The sequence below is a fragment of the Puma concolor genome, chromosome D4 (assembly GCF_028749965.1).
Source record: "Puma concolor isolate L17-30 chromosome D4, mPumCon1.1.hap2, whole genome shotgun sequence".
NCBI lineage: Eukaryota > Metazoa > Chordata > Mammalia > Carnivora > Felidae > Puma > Puma concolor.
In genome coordinates this window covers 17,826,462-17,845,807 of record NC_141679.1, presented here as the reverse complement: position 1 = coordinate 17,845,807, position 19,346 = coordinate 17,826,462, and the positions used below count along the sequence as shown (strand labels likewise).

The window sequence follows — 19,346 nt, the reverse complement described above, 5'->3', positions numbered from 1 at the left end:
AATGGCATCCATCAAACTGAAATTCTACTGTTATTAGTCATGCATCGGTATTTGTGGGCTTTGTTCCCTCAGTCATTTGTAAACACGCACACACCTAGTAACCATCAAATATCAAGGACAAACAACCTCGGCGTGAGAGAAGCCCAGATTCCAGGCTCAGCGAAGCGGCCAGTCTTTGGTGGGGTAGGGCTGACCACCCCACAACTCACTCCCCTGTCGGCCTTTTTTTCTACCCCCCCCAACTGTGTTCTAAGCACAAGTGTTATTTCCTTGCTTTTATCGCAAGATGTGTGTAAAACATTCAAGAACACGGAGATAATGTCAGGAAGAGGGCCTTGAGAACACTCTCAATTCCACCCAACACATCGGCCAAGCAATAAATGGTCATGGTCTTGAGGTAAAAATATCAAGAAAAATAAGGGCGCCTGGATGGCTCAGTCGGCTAAGCATCGGACTTCGGCTCAGGTCATGATCTCACAGCTCGTGAGTTCGAGCCCCATGCTGGGCTCTGTGCCGACAGCTCAGAGCCTGGAGCCTGCTTCAGATTCTGCGTCTCCCTCTCTTTCTGCCCCTCCCCCACTCATGCTCTGTCTCTCTCTCTCTCTCAAAAATAAACATTGAAAATTTTTTTAATATCAAGAAAAATAAAAACATTACAAGAAACTCTCAGAACGCCCAACCTGTTGGTATTCTTGCCAGAGGACTTTCATCCTGTTACGATGTGACCTACCTAGGCACGGAATTTAGAGTTTGTCTGGTCTCCGGGCCCATGTCCTCCTCCTAACCCACGCACGGTGGAGTGTGCTCTCTAGATGCGGGAGAACAACGCAACCTCCAGGGTCCACAGATTTGCTAAGAACCACAACGTCAGCCCCGGGGCACGCTACCTATATAACCTCTGACCCTCTCCATAAAAGGAAAGGTTGGATGCCATATCCATTTCTCAGACTGAGAAACTGAGATTCAAAAGGCTACGCAAAGTGTCCAAGGTCACCCACGAGGGTACGAGAGCTGGCACGCACACCTACTCGTAAGCCCATGCTTTTCCACTACGTTCTACACGACCGTTGAATTATTCTTCAACCCAAAGTAAAAATGAACTCAAGCAAATGCTCCTAACGCTGGCCACGTCTCCCTTGCCTGGCACGAAGTCTGCACCTCATTAAGTTGGCTAAGATCTGATGCTTAAGAGTGACACATCAAGACACTCTGTATAGCAGACATGGTCAACGAAATGATTCAGGTAAAGATGCCCCTCTACAGCTCCTCTTCCACGTTGCTTATTCTAAACACGAAAGCTCCTTAGATTTTCACCGTAAATTGTTGGAGCTAGAAATCTGAGAGTCATTTCAGAGGAAAGCTGTGATCTCCGTGGGTTTGCCAAAGTCTGTAGCCCAGAAGAGCCAAGACTATGTTATTTTTGTCCCCCCCAGAGTGGTGTTAGCAGAGTGATCTCTCGATTGGGTCGGGTAAAGATTCCCCAAACGCTAACCTGGGAGCCGTGACCTAGTCCGATCTTTTAGCTTTGCTTTTAGACGGTCATTTTTATTAAAAAAGAGAAAGGTAAATAATAAGAACGGTGCGAATGCTAATAGCCGCATTTTATCAGGGACCTTCTGTAAGACAGGGTATATAAATCCTGTTGTGTAATCCCCGTGACGGCCCTAGGAGGTGGACTGGCAGCGTGCAAACGAGGAAACTGGGACTCAGAAAGGTTTAGTTCTTTGCCCGTGTTCCCCCAGCTAGTAATCTACAGAGCAGGATTCAGACCACACCTGCCCCCAGAACCCACTCAGTGAACCATTACACATGCTGTTTCTTATGAAGTGAGACGGGACCAGCACTGGATGCCAAAAGGCCCGTTCAGGACTCTGCTGTCACTCATCACTTTTGTTGGTCCCCTTTTAGTCTCAGCCAGCCTCAGGGGTGATGTCTTACCAGCTTCCTGACCCCCGCTGATAGGGCCACTCTCTACAGATGGGGCAAATTATGTGTGCCCATCACAAATGCTGGTTCTCAGTCCACTTCCAAATCTCCGCTGAGACCCCCTGGGGCAGAGCACGATGCATTACGTAGCCCGGGGCATCCCGTCCCTTTCCAAAGGGAGGCGGCACGGAGGTGCCAGGCGCACACCCCAGGGCCACGGTTTAAACCTGCTCTGCATTCTGCTATGAATACCCAGCCGTCCAAACGGAAAGTGCTTTGACTCCTATGGAAGAGTCGCGCTGTCGCGTTCCTAGCCCTGAACATCCAGCAGGTTCCTCCAGGAAGAGGAATCTGCCAACGGACTCTCGCCCCATGCGCTGGCCGACTGCCTGGCCCCCGGCCCAGCTGGATCGGAGCCTTGCCAGGCCTGGTCGCGAGCCAGCAGCTCTGTCTACATCCTCCTTTTGACCCGGGAACTCAAGGAGTCTTTCAAAACGAGCGCTCCCTCGGCTCCCAGATCAGAGACCCCTTCTGCGATCTCTCTCGGCTCTCCCTCATCCCTCCAGGCTCAACTGTCATTTTATCTAGGACCACCCCCTCCTGCCACCAGCCATACTCTCTAAACGTGGCCTCCCTCCCCACCCGGTGCTCCAGCACCCCCCCTCCCCAGGCATAACTGGTTCCCAGGACTTACCACAGTCTGATCTCATGCTATTTATGTGTATCCATTGATTGTCATCCTCCCGCAGGAACCCCGCGCTCTGCCAGGGCAGTAACCTCCCGGCCTCCGTGCCTATCGTCTGTGGTGAGCGCAGCCGGGAGGCACTGTGGGCCATCAGGGCCCGAACCAGTGCTATCCAATAAAAAGAGAACGCAAGCCACGTGTTGCTGATCTCAAATTCACCAGTGGCCACGTTAAGGATGCAAAACGAAACAGGTGGCATAAATTTCAATAATATTCTTTAGCCCGGTACATCCAAACTGTAGCCGTTTCGTCATGTGAGCAATACAGACGTTATTAAACTTTTTGAATTTTTAAAAAATTTTTCACGTTTATTTATTTTTGAAGGAGAGAGGGAGAGCGACAGAGCACGAGCAGGGGAGGGGCAGACAGAGAGGGAGACGCAGGATCTGAAGCAGGCTCCAGGCTCCCAGCTGTCAGCAGAGAGCCTGATGTCGGGCTCGAACTCACGAGCTGTGAGATCGCGACCTGAGCGAGAGTCGGACGCCCAACCGACCGAGCTACCCAAGTGCCCCGCGATACAGAATGAGATATTTTATGTTCTGTTTTTTGGTTCTAAGTCTTTGAAATCAAGTATGTGTTTCACACAACACATCTCAACTTGGGAGACAACATTTTCATCGGCAATACGTGATCTTTATTTAGATTCCATAAAACTGACCCGTGAAATAGACTCACATATCCAAGCTGTATCAAACACACGTAAACGTTTCCTGATAACTGAGTCAAGAGTAAGTTTTCAAATTTAACGTTAACAAGTAAAATTAAAACTTCGGTTCCGCAGACATACGAGCCCCGTGCCAAGGGCATAATGGCCACCTGTGGCTGGTGGCTGCCATTGGTGACTGATTGGTGGTCCTCATCGATGAGAGGCCTTAAATTTTTTGAACTTTCTCTGGATCTCAAATCACTTTCCAGGAAGTCGACGCAGTCTCAGATCATTTCCGCGTATGGGTACGCCAGCCTCTCTCTCTCTTGCCAGGAATGGGAGATAAGGCCACATAACAGGCCCTGGATGCAACGGGGAGGCGTGGACTTCGGGCTCAGCTCAATCACAAAGACTCAATTCAGTTCAGCGGCAACAAAAACTAGGCGAGTCAGGGACGATCCCAAGCCACACAGCAATTCTGTTTCATTAGCGGCTGCTGCCTGATGCAGCCCTTTGGCACTGAACCACTTTCCACTTTTCATCCTACTTGATCGTGGACATATTTCAGTTTCCCTTATGAGCTAGACAATGACTTGGGGGCAGAGAGCCTTATCCATCACTGAGCAGGGAGACGAGAGGTCCCCGCTGGACCAGCACAATTGCGGTTCAAGCCCGGTGTGCTGGTATCGTCTGCAAAGTTCTGGACGATTCTTAAGCATCGTGGAAGCTCCGAGAAGGAGCTCCTGGCAGGCGCTTGGGAAACAGCTGTTGAGTATTAATGGGCTGGAGTCCTGAGAGCGCCTGACGCTCACCTTTGACCTTCTCTGAAACTGCAATTAGGGGGCGTAACACAGAAATGCAACCCTGTGATATGTAAAAAGCCTAAATTGGCCTTTATGCTAACAAGATTCCACTTCCGGTCCTGGGCGTTTTAAATTTCCTTTTGCTCTTCCGTGGTCTTTCCTTAATCAGACCTTTCCCCGGTGATCACACGCCCTCTGTTTGCCCTGAATGTTAACATTAGTTTTTCCTCTGATACTTTCCCTCTATTGCCTTGCTTTCTTCTCTTTTTTTCTTTTTTCTTCTTTTCCGTTTCCTTTCAGTGATTAGCTGCCCACAGAGCTTTGGGAGGTCGCTCAGATTTTTCAATCCGACACAAGTCTGGTCTATCGAGCTTCCCTGACCTCTGGTTGTTTCACACCAATCCCGTTCCTCCCTAAGCTTTCATTTCCCCCAACTCGCTGGCTTGTTAGAATGTGACAATTGCTCTGATTGATTCTTCTGACCCGGTTTAAGAAATGTAAGCAAAACAAAGATTTGTCGGTTTTCGTTTGATTTTACAGTGGAAAAAGGACCCTAGCTCTAGCCTCTCTAATTATCTCCTGCAGCGTCCTTCACTCTCCCGTCTTTGCCTTGTATGTAGTGGGTCATCTACACATCTGTCTTCCGCACCCACCAAAGGCAGGAGTTTGACCGTGGACTTTGTTGCTGGGCGCGTGAGCCTGAATCCCGGATCCTCTACAAACCAGCTCTATGTGCAAAAGTGCTCATTTCAACCTATATGGAATGAGGATTATGACCCTCTTCTCCGAGGGCTTTGGAACGTTTCAATGAGTCAATACAGGACACAACCACGTCAGACCCATACTGAGTGCTCAGTAACAGACAGCTCTTGTCATTACTGTGAGTCCTTGACCTTTGTCTGCTCATTCTTACTCCTCCCCTGCATCTCGCCCAGGACCGAGCCCTGCACATACCCCAAGTGTCCAAGTAACAGTCTTTGAAGCTGAATGTTTATGGCCGCAAATGACCCCAATGGGAGCTGACTCTTACGAGGGTTCTTAAGTTTCACCTGGCAAATGTCTCAGTTTGTCCCCTGGTCACCACGTTGGCCCCAAGGGCAGCCACCACTGGAACGCGTACACCTGCTGGCCCCGGGGTACCAAACAAGACGTTAACTGGGTGCCCGCAAATCCTGCCATAGGTCGGTGGCTTTCTGAAACTTTGCTAGTCTTCTCCCTCAGAGCGTCCTTGTGCCCCTTCGATTTTCCTGTCCGCAGGCCAACTTCCTGTCCCTTAAGGGTTGGTTCAAGGGTCTCCCCTCCTCTGGGAAGATATTCCAGATTCCCCTTTTCTCAGTGTTCCTCCGTGTTGTGGGCAGAGTTCTACCAGAGGCCTCACTGCATCGTGCGGTCACCGAGCTTCTGTGTCTGCCCCCCCCCCCCCCCCCCCCCCCCCCGACGGCTAACTCCCTGCGGGCAAGACTCCAAAGTAGAGGTGGAGCGTTGGCTGGATGAAGGAGTGAACGAATACACTGCTTTCACATTTACAACACGTCCTTTGCATAAGTTAAATTAACCCTCACACTCCCACGAGTCCTTCTTCTTATCATGTCCGTTTTATTATACAGAAGGAAACGTTTGCTCACAGAGCTAAATTCATTTGCCCGACATGTTCACTGAAGAATTAGCTCAGAAGGATGAGCTCTCCTGACTCCGAATCAAGGGTCCAGTCTTCCACGGAAAGACAGTTCCGTGTACGTTATCTCCATTCATCCGGAAAACAGCCCCGCGAGACAGAATGCACTGAGGCACAGATTCGAGCTTGTGAACCTCCCACGGGTAGTGGCCACAAGTTTGTGGCCCCTGAGGCTCATGCCTTTCCGCTGAATCAAGCCGTCTCCAGGCCGCACGATTCATAAGATACGCACGGGTACTGAGCAGAATTTCTTCCAGCTGTTGTGTATAGTTTGTCTGGACGAACTAACCGCTGCTAAGTGTGCAGAGAAAAATGTCCCCATCAGCTAGGTTCATCTCCATGCCCGAACCCCCTTGTACACCAACTGGGGCAGGAGCGAGGGGAGGGTGAGTCCTGAGCACGGCTGAGGCGGGACTGGGTCAAAGCCTGACTTTATTCTGGGCCTCCTTCAGGAGGTCGGTGTGACCCAGGCATCACAGAAAGCAGAGTGGGCTTACCCCAATATCAACCTCAGACTCGCCGTTGGCGATGGGCTGCTTTTCACAATCTTCTTGAATGTACAAGGCAGTTTTCAATCTCAAGACAAAGTTACCTAAGAGAAACAGTCATGCCATACAACCACCAGCAAGCGATTGTTACTCTGGATGTGTACGCTTGTTTCTAATAAGAGGCCAGGTTATTAAAACAGAGATATTCTCTCTCCTTGCCTAATATAAAATGTTAGTATCAATATTACCATGTATTTTAATATGGTGTTTTAAATGCAAAAAAAAAAAAATGAGATTTGTAAAAGTTAGAACGAGAAAACCAAACGGCTAGACAGGTTAGAACCTCGGAGGCAGAGATCCACAAGACAGCTAATTAGCAGGATTCTAGAACCTACCGGAGCCACCATTTCCACCTTCCACAGGGAGACGCAGGCCTATTTCTCGGGAGACGGTGGCCCAAATCCTAACACTCTATTCTTGTAGGAAGATAGGAGGGTCTTTCTTTCTCCCAGGGGACAGTTTCTGATCCTTTGGTACATCCACAAGTCATCAAGTGTGGGAAATTTAAGCTAGAGTCGCTAATTTGTTATTGTAACAACACTCCCTGGTGTTTATACAGCACGTTGTTCCGTTCTGTGACCTCCAAGAATGTTCCAATCCTTTCCACTAAAACGGATGGCGAAACTAAGACACAGAAGACCACCAACACGGTCACCCTGGGGAGCCAAGAGCAGAAGCCACATCCCTCATCCCTCGGCCCACATCCTTCTGCCAGGACTGCCAAGATATGGCATCCAACAAGACACCAGAAAAGGAAGGTGGCCCTCACTTAGCACGGGAGCTCGCATCTCGGAAAAGGTGGGGATCTAGGAAACCGCACGACACCCACACTCAGCGTGACTTACAACCTGAGAAACAGGCCTAGGGCGAGTCTGTGGACAGCAGCCATTGGGAAAGATGCCAGTGGTTCGTGAGGTCCTCCCAGGAATTTCCCTGCCCCGAGTCTAAGTTGTCACCCCTAATATTTTATCCCCTAAGCTTCAATTTCTGCCAAATTGCAAACCCTCTGGGGAGAAATAATACTTAAGCCATTATTGGCCTGTTGCAACTTCTTGTGAATTACGGCTCTGAGAGTCCGTCTGAGAATCACTGACGAAGGGCATGCGAGCACGCGGAGAAGAGAAAGATGTACAGATACAGGAGGGCGGGAAGACCAACGAGAGGCAGGCCACCAAGAAAAAAACACCAACAACACCGCCTCTATGTTGTAATCCGGCCCAAGTTCCAAGATACTTTGTTTTCCTTCCTAACCGATCTCCAGACAGCAGTGTTCTCCAGCGAGACTCCCAATATTTTTATGCAGTTTGTACCTTAAGCTATGCACAGCTCTTTCTATGGATCTCTGAGGTTTCACAGACGGTAAGCTTGAGTCACTCTGTTACGTCCGTGAGTCTAGAATTATTTCAAGGAAACCTCTGAAGGATAGTGACATATTTTCAAACGAGTGATGAGATGTTGAAAGGCCACCCAGAGTGTGGACGGCGCCGGAAGATGATCCAGGAAGTGACCAGAGACACATGGGCTTCGGGATGTACCTGGAACATGGTCTGGACTGCTTGGCTCGGTCACTAGTTTCCCGCCCGGGGCGGCAGGCAGCTTCCCTAAGCCCACGCGGCTCCTCTCTGACTTCTCTGGAAAGCGAGGGCAATGACACCCACAGCCCCACAGCTCTCAGAAGGATGAAAGTAGGTAAGACGGTGGGGAACTTATGAAAAGGCCCGAGCCAGGGTTCATGCTGAGAATCGCTAAGTAAGCCACGGCTGGCACCGTAGGTTAACCAGGGGGAACACGCACAGACATCCTTGATCATACTGCGATTGGCAATGACTATTTTGTAAATGCAGTTGTACTCTCTCTTTATCCACGGTTCTGCTTTCCCCGGTTTCAGTTGCCTGCCGGTCAGGTGCAGTCACCTGTGGTCTGGGAGCAGATGATCCTCCTTCGGACACAAGGCCAGCAGTAGCCTGATGCGACATCACAGTGCCTACGTCCTTCACCTCCTTCCTCTCATCACGTAGGCCTCTTATCATCTCACATCAACACAGGAAGGGTGAGTGTGGTACAACAAGATATTTTGAGGGAGACAGAGACCACATTCATACATTTTTTATTATCATATATCGTTAGAATGGTCCTATGTTATTATGAGTTATTGTTAATCTCTTCCTGCACCTAATTTATAAGTTAAACTTTATCATGGGTATGCATGTAGAGGAAGAAATAGTAAATGTAGGGTTTGATACAATCTTCAGTTTCAGGCATCCCCTGGGGGTCCTGGAACATAGTCCCAGGGGATAAGGGGAGATAACTGTACAAAAATGTGTTTGCAGATATAGGGAGCCATTGGTATGAATGACTGAAGAGTTAGAGGCAACACAGTGTAGTGCTTAAGAAGGTATAGACTAGGGGCACCTGGGTGGCTCAGTCGGTTAAGCGTCCGACTTTGGCTCAGGTCATGATTTCATGGTCTGTGGGTCCAAGCCCTGCGTTGGGCTCTGTGCTGACAGCTCAGAGCCTGGAGCCTGCTTCGGATTCTGTGTCTCCCTCTCTCTCTCTGCCCCTCCCCTGTTCATGCCCTGTCTCTCTCTGTCTCTCAAAAATGAATAAATGTCGGGGAGCCTGGGTGGCTCAGTCGGTTGAGCGTCCGACTTCAGCTCAGGCCATGATCTCGCAGTTCGTGAGTTCGAGCCCCGCATCGGGCTCTGTGCTGACAGCTCAGAGCCTGGAGCCTGCTTCAGATTCTGTGTCTCCCTCTCTCTGCCCCTTCCCCGCTCATGCTCTCTCTCTCTCAAAAATGAATAAATGTTAGGGGCGCCTGGGTGGCGCAGTCGGTTAAGCGTCCGACTTCAGCCAGGTCACGATCTCGCGGTCCGTGAGTTCGAGCCCCGCGTCGGGCTCTGGGCTGATGGCTCAGAGCCTGGAGCCTGTTTCCGATTCTGTGTCTCCCTCTCTCTCTGCCCCTCCCCCGTTCATGCTCTGTCTCTCTCTGTCCCAAAAATAAATAAACATTGAAAAAAAAAATTAAAAAAAAAAATGAATAAATGTTAAAAAAAATTAAGAAAAAAAATAAAATAAATGAATGAATAAATGTTAAATAAAAGAAGAAGAAGGTCTAGACTGAAAGCTTTGGCTACTTAATAACTATGCCTCCAGCAAGTTGCTCAAGCTCTCCAGGTCTTTGTCTTCTCATCTATAAAATGGGTAGACTAATAATGGCACCCAACTCTTACAGCTGTCAGAGCATCAGATGATTTGAGTTAGCGCATGCATTCTCCACAAGAGGGATATCATCTCGGAGGGTGAAAAAAATCTGAGACATTATAATGGTCTGTGGGTCCCCTAACGCTCAACCTTGCCCGACACAAACTTATTCCCTAGTATTTAATTGTTCTCATTATGGAGAAATTAAATGTAATTCAAATTCAACTTAACTTAGCTCATTTACATTAAATTAAAAATTTTTCCTTAGCGGGGCAATAATGAAATAAAAGTTGAGAAACACGGAGTTAGTCTACATAAGGCACTTATAACAGGGCCTGACACATAATAAGTATGCAAGAAGTATTTATTATGATGATTTTTATTCTGATGTTTAGTAGACACAGTGGTATCCCGGCTCCAATTAAATGTTACAGGTAAATTAGTTGGAAGCTACAGTTTGAAACGACAGTTTACGTGTTTTAGACTGCTTAAAATGAAATCATTGAAAATGACTTTACAGTATGTGTGTTGAAGAAGGGGCTTTAAAGACGGAGAGAAGGGAAGCTGATTTTTCAGCCATGCCTGAGAGTTCCAGCCTAGATAATGTCAGTCGTTCTTAATTGCTGCTTTTTACCCGCCTACTTTTTATCTCTGGAAAGAAAAGCACATGCAGGAGAAAGTGTGGGGCAGGGAAAAAAGGGAAAAACAGCAGAGGCTTCGGCCAAGTGGCTGGTCCCTCTGAGTCTGCTCCCTGGAAACAAGTGCCCCTTTCTCAAAGGTTTGTCAAGATCATCAAGTGACAATGCTCAGGAATTGCGTCACGCAGAGCTCGGCATATAGTAGGAGCTTGATAAATACTAGTTCTTCCTTCCAATTATGTATTTTGAATTGGCCTTAGGATGCAGCCGATATTTAGTGTAGAACTTAAAACATATTTGGAAGGAAGATGTCTGCGGTGAGAAGGAAGGAAGGGAAGGTGGAAAGAAGAAAGGAAGGGAGGAGAGAAGGAGGGAGGGAGGGCCGAGAGGGGCACCTGGGTGGCTCAGTCGTTTGACTCTTGACTTCAGCAAAGGTCACGATGAGACTGTAAGTGTGAGCCCCACATCAGGTTCTGCGCTGACAGTGGAGAGCTGGCTTGAGATTCTCTCTCTCTCTTCCTCTGTCTCTCTCAAAATAAATAAATGAACTTAAAAAAAAAAGAAAGGAAGGGAGGAGAGAAGGAAGGAGGGAGGGAGGGAGGAAGGAAGGAAAGAAGGAAGGAAGGAAGAAGGAAGGAAGGAGGAAGGAAGGAAGGAAGGAAGGAAGGAAGGAAGGAAGGAAGGGAGGAAGGAAGGAAGGAAGAAGGAAGGGAGGAAGGAAGGAAGAAGGAAGGGAGGAAGGAAGGAAGGGAGGAAGGAAGGAAGGGAGGAAGGGAGGAAGGAAGGAAGGAAGAAGGAAGGGAGGAAGAAGGAAGGAAGGAAGGAAGAAGGAAGGGAGGAAGGAAGGAAGGGAGGAAGGAAGGAAGGAAGGAAGGAAGGAAGGAAGGAAGAAGGAAGGGAGGAAGGAAGGAAGGAAGAAGGAAGGGAGGAAGGAAGGAAGGGAGGAAGGAAGGAAGGAAAGAAGGAAGGGAGGAAGGAAGGAAGGGAGGAAGGAAGGAAGGAAGGGAGGAAGGAAGGAAGGGAGGAAGGAAGGAAGGAAGGAAGGAAGGAAGGAAGGAAGAAGGAAGGGAGGAAGAAGGAAGGAAGGAAGGAAGAAGGAAGGGAGGAAGAAGGAAGGAAGGAAGGAAGAAGGAAGGGAGGAAGAAGGAAGGAAGGAAGGAAGAAGGAAGGGAGGAAGAAGGAAGGGAGGAAGAAGGAAGGAAGGAAGGAAGAAGGAAGGAAGGAAGGAAGGAAGGAAGGAAGAAGGAAGGAAGGAAGGAAGAAGGAAGGGAGGAAGAAGGAAGGAAGGAAGGAAGGAAGAAGGAAGGAAGGAAGGAAGGGAGGAAGGAAGGAAGGGAGGAAGGAAGGAAGGAAAGAAGGAAGGGAGGAAGGAAGGAAGGAAGGAAGGAAGGAAGGAAGGAAGAAGGAAGGGAGGAAGAAGGAAGGAAAGAGGAAGAAGGAAGGGAGGAGGAAGGAAGGAAGGAAGGAAGGAAGGGAGGAAGGAAGGAAGGAAAGAAGGAAGGGAGGAAGGAAGGAAGGAAGGAAGGAAGGAAGGAAGGAAGAAGGAAGGGAGGAAGAAGGAAGGAAAGAGGAAGAAGGAAGGGAGGAGGAAGGAAGGAAGGAAGGAAGGAAGGAAGGAAGGAAGGAAGGAAGGAAGGAATTTCATAGTTCTGATAGAATGTGCAAATAGACACCATTTCAAAGATGTGTAGGCAACCGCTACTGGGCAAAGTGTGCTTTCTCATAATTTTCCTTTCTCCCCAAAGTGCTGTACAGAACTGGTCTTCTGTCAAGAAAGCCCTAGAACAAAACAGGAGGGCAGCTTTGGGGGCCACGCTCCCCATGAGCTGGCTTGATTTGGCTGTCGCACGCTTCCAAGGGGTATGCGTGTATTCCCCTTTGGTTTTCCTGAGCACTAAATCCTCTTGATCCGTGCAGCCAAACTCCCACTTAACTCTCGTTAATAGTGACGTTTTGGAGAGCCAAGCATTTTAAGTGTAACAAATTGCCATTGTAACCGCTGCAATTATGAGTAAATTTGATCATGAAAGAAGCCAAGACACTGTAACGCAATAACTTTGTAACAAAGCTATCGTTCTAATAAGGATAAAGCACCACAATGTTTTCCCCGGATGCTTCATCAGCTTCCTTGAATGCTAGAAGTGGGGGAGGGAGACGTTCAAGGAGGCGCTCCCCCTCCCTCCCGGGATGCCCGTTACCCAACGTGTGTGCTTATAAATTCATAAGCAACGTCAAGGTTTACAAACCCCAAGACACATTCTTGACGGTAGTTGAGTGCTGGGGTGACGGATGAACCTAATCTGGACCATGATGTACATATAAAGAGGAATGCTTCCCCGATGATGATCCCAAAACCTGCGCGCATACTCTTACATGGGAGGAAAGAAAACACGCCTATTTCTAGAAACGAAATACGGGTGTGCTGCAAAAGCACGTGTGTTGCAAAAGCACTCGGTTTTCCATGTTTCCGTGTACCGTTTAGCCACACAATTGCCAACAACCCACGGATTCAGATGGTCTATGATGTCATTCTACTATGAGCTGAAGTTTAGCAGCTTCATACCTTCCAGTGCAATGCTGAATACAAAGTTTTCGGTAACACCTGTCTCCTCCTTGACTCCTGGCTTAAAGCGGGGAGGGAAGCTGACCACCCCACAGGGCTTTACTGAAGCTCCCAAGCAAAATTCTATCTCCACCCTTAACTCTTACCATAGTGATGACACCACATCTTTTTTCTTTCATTAAGGTCTGATTATTCTTTACAGGTTCCAAAGTACGGGGATTTGATAGATCCTTCATACGTTTCTGGTGAATGCACGAATGAATGAATGAATGAAGCAAATACTTTTTTTTTTTTTGCTATCTCCAACTCTATTATAAACGGGTGCGCACGCGCTCACGCACGTAAATAAAATGACCAAATTGTTTCTGCTTTCACAGAAAATGCAAGAAGCAAGAAGAGACAAGCAGGGTTCATCCCAGTAGGCACCTGGCAGCGGCTTCTCACAGTTGGCAGTGAGTTTCTGGCCCAAACAAAAGCACGATCCTATGGTGAAATGCATTGTCTCATCACACTCTCAGCTAACTAAACCCTGCATCAACCTGATTTACTGTTAAGCAACCTGACCTGGTGTAACCTCTGCCACATAGCAACCTGTCGAAATATTTATCGACGGTTGTTAATGCTTCTTGGAGCCCTCCACCCCCCCCCCCCACATCCCTTTTCCCCAGTCTCGCTTTTCATGCTTCCTCACCATCAAACCTTCACCTTTGGTGCTCAGAACATAAGGGTGGAGGATACCATACTTGCTCCGGAGATGAAACTGGAAAATCAAAATATTTGTCCTGGCCAGCAAAGTAAAATACACCAAACCCACTTCCAAAAAAAAACAAAAAACAAAAATCACCCACGAGACAGACATTTTAAACTGGGAAATTCAAAGAGTTAATGATGTATTTTTCAGGTTCCCAAAGTCAAAATGTGCAACGTAATGTAACGCGTACTGACAAGCTGAATCTACAAACTGCAAATTGCACAGGAGTGAGATCACTCAATTCCCCCCCCCCCCCAAGTCATACAATTCGTACCTCCAGCAACCCCTTGATTGGGCACTTGTCTTGTGTCGGGTTCGGGTAGTGGATGGAGAACGGACAAAGCCCAAAACCTGCGTAGTGCAAATCTACCTCACTGCACACTTAGAGACATATTCCATTCAGTTGATCGTAGCTTTACGCATAATCACCAGAACCTGGTGTAACCCAAATGTCCTTCAACTGGGAAATGGAAACGGAAACTGATATACCAACACAACAGAATACTACTCAGCAATAAAATGGAATGAACCACTGACACAACCACCCGGATGAAATCTCAAATGCATTTTGCTAAGGAGAAAAGTATCCGGATGCAAAAAAGCTACATGTTACATTATGTCTCTCCTATGACATTCTAGAAAAGGCAAAACTATCAGGGGCAGGAATCAGGTCAGTGGTTCTCAGAGCTCGGGGCAGGGGGTGACTCTAAAGGAACCCAAGAGAATTTCCGATGGTGATGCATTTTTTGTTGTTCTAGATTTTGACTGGCATAGCTGTATACGTGTGGCAAAACTCACACAACTGCCCGCTATAAAAAACAAATTTTACTCTTTCCAAAGTGTAGCTTAATTGAAAATAAAATTCCTTCAAAACGAATTAACGGTTGGGGAAAAGAAGTCAAACAGTGGTTGTCTCCCCCCAACTGGAAAGGGGCTTGAGTGAAACTTGGAGGGTAATGGCAACAATCTGTACCTTGCAAGGGATCCAGGTTACGCACCTGTATGCACTGGCTTAATACCTGTGAGTTTCCCTGTATGCAAATTGTATATTAAAAAAAGCTGAAGATAAATAGATTAATGACATGCCCCACCTGAAATATTTAGGAGGACTAGGTGGACATCTGCAATGTACTTCCAAATGCATCGAAAATTCAGATGGATTAATGGACAGATAAACATGGACAGGTGCAGAGACATGTGACGAAGAAGTATGTTAATGGTAGAATCCAGATACTAAGTACAGTGGTGTTCACTTGGGGCTCTCTAATGTTGTTGTATGCTTGAGAACTATTGTAATAAAATAGGACAAGAATCAATTCTAAAGAACAAAAATACATATACAATATAATGAGGATTTTCCAGGACTTAGTAACTACATATTCCATTAACTCTTGAAAAGATGCGAGCTATTGTTTTTCCTATGACTATCCTTTTCCCATCAGAGAACATATTATTCAGATTCAAATCCTGTAAATTATGCCACAGATGCACAGCTGTGCCTGTCACTTCACAGGGTTTGTTCAACTACAAACTTGAATTAGACACACAAGGCTGAGCCTGGGCTCTCTTATCCGCTGATGATAGAGGAGAAAACCGACCCTCACAGAATCCTAAGTCCCTGCCACCGAATTAACTCGCGACGCAGGAGCTGGTGCAGAGGGAAAAACTGTCTATCATTTCATTCCCAAAGATGTAATCCCAGCGCTCCCCAAGGTCTGAGCTACAGAGTCATAAAACTGAAAAAGGCCAACTTACTGACTGGTGATTCATCTTGTTATCTTCATTTAGGCGCACACGGGGACCCTTTGCCCTCTTGGGGTAATTTGGCATTCTCAGATTCCATGCCAGGCTGGACTCCTGACCCTGTTCCTATCAGTTAATTCCAAACGCTGGTTAGAACTTATGGCTCTGTGTGTGTGTGTGTGGGGGGGGGGGGCCTGCTACAACTACACGGCTTTGAAATTTCCAAAATCTAGACATCTACAAATTGCGTTGCTTTGCCTGCAGTCAGGCAACCTGAGATCTGATCAGAAGGATGATGCTTTCATTTAAAAAGCCCTGTTGTGACAGCTCCCAGGTTAGCTGTAATGACCCTCTACCCCTGCTCTCTCTCTTTCTCTCTCTCGCTCTCTCTCGTAGAGGCTTATGGGTCAGTTACACAAAGCTCAGTCTCAAAGAAAATTGGCTTTGTCTCTTGGAATCAAGAAGAGTTTATGAGATGTTTCACAAGGGGCTGCAAGAGTTTGTCTTTCTACCAAACAACAAAGAAGCAGTCATCGTCAGGCTGGGGTGGGGGTGGGGGAGGGAAGAACTTAAGGGCTGGATTACAGATACTATTCTAAGCTGGGAAACCCATCTAGATGCCCGGACATACTCTTGTCATGGGATACAAGGTTCCCCTGCTTTTCAAAAGTTTGCATTATACCACTTCGCTCTTGCAAAAGACCTAGTACCTGTTTTTGCTAACTGGAAGAAATCCAAAGAGTATTTTGGCTTTCATGAAAAAAAAAAAAAAAAAAAAAAAAAAAAAACAAAGCAAAGCTGAAGCTCAGCTGTGATTTTGCAGTGAGCCATCACAAAGGTAGCGCACATCCCAAGCCGTGAGAACGGCACCGGCACGCTCCTTCCTGGGGAACGACACTCAGCAGCTCAACACTGAGCTGGCCGAACCACAGCTTTGAACTGTGTCTGTGAGCATCTGTGCTTGATCTCGATTGATTCTGTGCATCACATGTCCTAAGGTATCAGAAAAGCCTACGAAAGGGGCGCCTGGGTGGCGCAGTCGGTTGAGCATCTGACTTCAGCCAGGTCACGATCTCGTGGTCCGTGAGTTCGAGCCCCGCGTCAGGCTCTGGGCTGATGGCTCAGAGCCTGGAGCCTGTTTCCGATTCTGTGTCTCCCTCTCTCTCTGCCCCTCCCCCGTTCATGCTCTGTCTCTCTCTGTCCCAAAAATAAATAAACGTTGAAAAAAAAAATTAAAAAAAAAAAAAAAAGAAAAGCCTACGAGAGCTTCTTTATGGGGTCTGGAAATGCGCAAATATTTATTTCCATATAAATTAACGGTCATTGGCTCTCTGCTTTATGCCATTTTGTTCCCAGGAGGCACCTTAGCTGTGCCTCACTGTGGGTACTGATGTCTCAGTATGAGTATGTCTTTTTCCCTAACTGTAATCTCAGAATGATTTAGGTATAAATTAGGGTTGCCAGACTTACTAAATCATAACACAAGGTACTCCGCTAAATTTGCATTTTAGGGAGACAACCATTTCTCTTAGCGTAAGTGTAGCCCATGCGATATTTGAGTCATGCTCCTATTAAAATGTGTTATTTTATCTGACAGCCCTAGGTATAAATATAAACTTGACATGAGTTAGCAAAAAGCTTTTAAAATACATTAAAAGATGCCTTCAAAAGTCTCAGCTTCAGGGGCACCTGGGTGGCTCAGTCCATCAAGCATCCAACTCCTGGTTTTGGCTCAAGTCATGATCTCACAGTTGGTGAGTTCGAGCCCCAAGTTGGGCTCTGGGCTGCCTGCACGGAGCCTGCTTGGGATTCTCTCTCTCTCCTTCTCTCTTTGCCCCTCCCCCGGCTCATGCTCTCTCTCTCTCTCTCTCTCTCTCTCAAAATAAAAAGTCTCAGCTTTACATTGTTGCCAGCATATGTGTATAGACTAAACCTGGACTCCAGTTTCGCTAGATGGTAAGCTTCCTGAGGGCAATGACTACCTCTGCTTTTTTATCTCTGATGGCTGGCCCAGCACCTCCTACACAAGAAAAATTTGAAACAACCCACAGGGAGACTGAACAGATGGGCGAAATCTGATTTCTCGCTCATGCTACATCATTCCTAGAAGACTTCAGTTTTCCCTGTGTTAAGGAATGACCGCATTTTTTCCCAATCCTTCAAGAAATCTAGAACTCTGTCGTTTTCTCTCTGCGCATAGATGGGTTGAAAAGGGGTTTCCCGGGGCGCTTGGGTGACTCAGTCAGTTAAGTGTCCGACTCTTGATTTGGGCTCAGGTCATGATCTCACGGTTCATGAGTTGGAGCCCCGCACGGGGCTCCCTGCTGACAGCGTGGAGCCTGCTTGGGATTCTCTCTCTCCCCCCCCCCGCCTCTGCCCCTTCCCTGCTGGCGCTCTCTCCCTCTCTCTCAAAATAAATAAATAAAATTTAAAAAAAAAATGTTTAAAACAAAGAAAAGGGGTTTCCCACTGGTTCAAAGGGTAAGTCTGAAAAGCATGTCTGTACCTTAAGACCCATTACTGAAACATTCCATCTACAGGAAAAGCCGCCCTTGAGCTTGGGCCGAGCAAATAATGTCCTAAGGACACAGTCTTGTTACTCATCTGCTTGCTCTGCTGGTCTTTTACACTTTTTTGGTTTGGTTTTTTTTTTTTTTTGGAATGGCAGCCTGGGGCCAACAACTAATTTGTGCAAATGGTTGCTTAGCTTTGCCAATGGATTAACATGTCCATCAACAATTTTCATGAATGCTGTCCACCCTTAATTCCATTTTGTTTTGTTCCATTTTGAACAAAATTCCATTCCATTTTGATTTTATTTGGGGCCCCTTGTATCTCCGACCTCTACCCACATCCCCACCCCTGCCCTCCTAAGATATTTCTCATTTCTGCGGCCAGGCTTTTAAAAATTTGGTTCTCTCAGAAGGTATCCCGTTTTCCAAAAATCAGAGAAAGTATTTAATTCTTAAAAGAACTTGTACTAAGCATGATGTCTTGCTATGTGATACTCCCTTCTTCTGAACTTCATGAGCATCAGTAGTTAAGCACCATTCTCATCCTCACACTCTTGGATCAGTGAGAGACGTCGACCACGACAACAAAGAAGCAACGTTATTTGCTCCTGGTTTAGTAGGTGCGTTGCTGAATAGGTAACCCCAAGACTAACCAGGTTACTCTCAAGTCTAATTGCACATTCAGCCCTTTCAGGTAAAACGGTGTCTTGGAGGGCAGCTAAAAATGCTAAAGGAATATTCTAAGTATTGTGGAGAAATGGAGGAGAAAGTTTGGAAAGACACTGGAAAGAGATCATAAAAAGGGCACGTGTGGTGGGCACTGTGGACCGGCAGTAAAATCACAAGTGATGCTGGTTCAAGATGGCGATTAATGGATTGGAATGAACATTAGAAAAGAGCTCATCTGCTCCGTGATTTTATCAGCGAAATAAGCCCAATGAGGAGTGGCATGCTAATAGCAACTGTGAGCTCGTCGTAAAAGCTGAGACCAGGATCCAAATATCCCAATGCCTCTTTCAACTGATAACAGTGTCTCTCCAACTGGTTGCTCCCATGTCTGCCGCAGAGTGAGACAGTACCACGTCTGGCAAATGGTTTAAGTTCTGGCAAAATAAGAGAAACTTACAGAAACATGGTTTTTGATTCAGATAGGTAACAAAGAGGCAAGTAACACGTTAAGGCCAGTCAGTAGCTGGGAAGAGAAGATTAAGAGTCTACTTTAGCAAGGGGGACTGGGGAAGGTCCCTCAAAGGAGGTGACCTTTGCTTTGGTATGTCAGAGATGAGAAGATATCCATCACACAAAGACCAAAGGAAGTACGTTCCAGGCAAAGGGAAAAAGAGTAAGAGTTTAGAGTTTTGAGAGGTAGGCCGACATCGCCAACTGTGATAAGTAAAAAGGAGGCATTTCAAAAACTAGGTCAGGGAGGTAGGAAGAGACCAGATCATGATAGCCTTTGAAGACCATTAAGAAAAAACTGGATTTTATTCCAAAGCCAACGGAAAGTCATTGAAATATTTGATCTACGTGTATCCTAAGAAACATACTTCTGGTGGAGAATGACTGTGGAGAACAGTAAGAATGAAAATCCAGT

The 19,346-nt window shown here is 47.0% G+C and overlaps 1 protein-coding gene and 1 long non-coding RNA gene across 5 annotated transcripts in view; one reads left to right on the top strand and one right to left on the bottom strand.

Annotated features, from left to right (window-relative positions):
* The window catches only part of PCSK5 (proprotein convertase subtilisin/kexin type 5), a 472,761-nt gene that overhangs the window by 400,988 nt on the left and 52,427 nt on the right, over window positions 1–19,346 (bottom strand). The gene's annotated exons all lie outside the window — the stretch shown is intronic.
* On the top strand, window positions 8,231–14,373 carry LOC147574735 (uncharacterized). The gene is made up of 2 exons (XR_015243473.1): window positions 8,231–8,393; window positions 13,123–14,373. It is a non-coding gene; the product is annotated as an uncharacterized LOC147574735 (long non-coding RNA).